Here is a 3,018-nt window from a genome sequence, read left to right as displayed (position 1 = left end):
AAATGTAATATGTCTTGTTTCTAAGCTAAAGTAAGCTTAAAGTGAATTTGTAGAAGTGTTTGGGGACTACATAGAGCTTTCTCAAATCATTGGAAGCCCCAGGGGAAGGGGCAATTATCCACCAACAGCCTGGTATATACAAGCCAACCCTCAAGGGCTCATTCTTTTTCTTCTCCGTTCTGCCCTAAGGACCAACTTTCTCCTTCCCTATAACAATTCTTCCCAGTAACAATTCTGGTGTCTCCCAGCTCCCACAGTATCACTCAAAAAAATGTGGAACCAGAGCATGTAGAATCAGCTTTTAAATCATATTTTTCAACTGGAAGCAGAAGTTAATTATCAGATCTTCCCCCAAAGCTCCTAGCATTTACACTCTCCTGCCCCCCATAACTATGCTAATCCTTTCTTATACATGCTTTCCCCAGCTGTGTAAAAGACTACACCCTAGAAATAGTCAATGAATGACCGGGTACGGTGTCTACCTTCAGGGACTTCTGTACAATGTCAGTGTCAAATTCTACCTTCTGGACACTAGTCTGAATGTTCTTTTCTACTTCCCTCCATCATTCACTTCCATAATTATTCCTTCAAAAACAAAACAAAAAATTCTTCACTTCATTTTCTTGAGGTCTTTTGAAACCAGCAATTTCTCCCTTAACGTTCGTTCTTTTCCTACCTGCTTAACTTGCAAATTCTAATACCCATACATCAGGTATGATTTGGGATTATTTTTACCTATTATTTCAAATATCTTCATCTGTCTTGTGGACAAATAGCACCAATACGATTTGGTGTCTGCCCCCGTCCTTCTCCCCTCCTGCACGGTGTCCCTTGGTAGACACCACTAGCCTCACTGTTTCCTAAGCAGATGCCTCCCTGGCATCCTTGGTTCCTCCACCTTCCACCCAATCAAGTGTCAAGATCTCCCACTTAAAATATTTTAAGCCTATATTCTCATCTCCATGTCTGTTACCAGTCCTTACTTAATTCAGGTCCACATAACTGTCATTTCTTTATAAAGCTGCCCAAATGGTCTCCCAACCTCTACTCTTAAAACCCATCCCCACGCAGAACAATCCGCCCTCCACACTGCCCTCAGACTGGTCTTTCTAAAAGTTATAAACCTCATCACTTCTTTCCCCTGCCTAAAACCCCACAGGGTTCCTCTCCCCTTTGAGGTAAGATTCACATAAGAGCATCAACAACAAGGCCCTGGCCTGATCACAATTTCGTGCCTCACTTCTGACCACCACCATGCATGTTCATAACAATTACAGCAATTGCTAATATGTAAGAGCTGCTTCCTCCATTGCAGTCATGGTGCTAAGTGATTTACGTGCATATTTTCTCACCTAAGCCTCACAAGGACCCTGTGAGCAAGATGTTGTTACTATCCCTGTTTTACAAGTTTGCTGAAGGGCCGTGAGCTGCAAACACAGGCAGTCTGATTGTGCTCTGAACCTGTGTCCCTTTCCACCTGAGATGCCACACTCTTCCTCTGTAGTTTACTCATCTGCCTATAGGTCCCTTGCTCCTCTATTCTAATGATAATCCTGCCTCTTTTGTCCCCACTTGGGTGAGCAGTCCCAAGCCCCAGGCAGAGTGGTCACTTCTTTTGCTTAAATCAGAGAGTGTTTTATACACACATCTACTGAGCCCTTATCATAAACCGCTGATACACATCAACTCCATCTTCACTCCAACTCTGGAGAAAACTAATAGAGAAAAAACCCAAGCTACCAGGTACTGAGGGGCTAAGTCTTGGAGGAAGGTCTGATCTCTATAAATCTTCAGACAGAAGGAGTGGAGAAATTATCAAGGGTATTGGAGGGGCCTCTCCCTTCCTTCTCCCTCTTCTCTCACCAACTGTTATCAGAACTGTAGGATCAGAATTGTTGAGCAGGATTTAGGGTCATAACAGAAGGAGGCGGTGAATGGAGCATGGAGCATGGGGGACACCTGCCTAGAACTGGAATGAAAAGAACTGCAAGGAAGATGGCCCTACTCCTTGGATTAGGAAAGAAGGTCAATTTGGAGCTAGTATTTACATGCCTGCCCCTTTCATTAGTTCTTAAGGGGCAAGCATCTACCTTTTGAAATCATTCCATCCCATTCTTATCTGCATTTCTTCACCTCATGCAGTATTTGTTGAAAACAACCCATGAACAAAAGAAAGAACAAAGATAACACATAACAAATTTAAAAAAAATACTTATATATAGCTATTTTCACTAAATTTGTTTCTTCAGTAATTATAGCTAGTAATGCCCTGTTATATCCACTATGTTAATATGTGCAGCTTAATGAGGAAAATCCATGTGGGTAAAATTATCATCAGTGGGAATTGTTTTTGCTCTCAAATTCTGAGATACAAGAGATTTTTCCATTTAGGGATTTAAGGCAAAATTGATTTCCCTAGAGGACTGCTTTGTGGAATCACTACCATTAGAGTGTGACCTTCTGTCAGCATGAGAGGAGAATGGCTGCAAGAATCAGAAGCAACCACCAGTCAAAGAACCACAGTCCCAACATTCACCCACCCACTTGAATGGACCCCGAAACTGCCATCCTGGCCCTACATTAAGAAATAATAATGACAGGGGCGCCTGGGTGGCTCAGTTGGTTAAGCGACTGCCTTCGGCTCAGGTCATGATCCTGGAGTCCCTGGATCGAGTCCCGCCTCGGGCTCCCTGCTCGGCAGGGAGTCTGCTTTGCCCTCTGACCCTACCCCCTCTCATGTGTTCTCTCTCATTCTCTCTCTCTCAAATAAATTTTTAAAAATAATAAAAATAATAATGACGATGTAATGAAATTAAGTAACATCCTAATAAATAAAATGATGAAACATTTTTCTTAGTATCACAGACTTAATACTTTGGGGCATGACAATTAGGTTTTAAAATATAATAAAAAGAAAATTCCATAGGAGGCTCATCCTAGTAATATTCCTTAAATAGTATCCTATAATCTAATTTCCATTTGGCCATTGGAATTTCCCAGCAAATCCTGGCTGAAGGG

Source organism: Mirounga angustirostris, unplaced genomic scaffold, assembly GCF_029215605.1.
Source record: "Mirounga angustirostris isolate CCGP_5_RB_7025 unplaced genomic scaffold, mMirAng1.0.hap1 SCAF_8, whole genome shotgun sequence".
NCBI lineage: Eukaryota > Metazoa > Chordata > Mammalia > Carnivora > Phocidae > Mirounga > Mirounga angustirostris.
The sequence above is the reverse complement of the archived record's forward strand: the minus strand, read 5'-3'. Positions refer to the sequence as shown.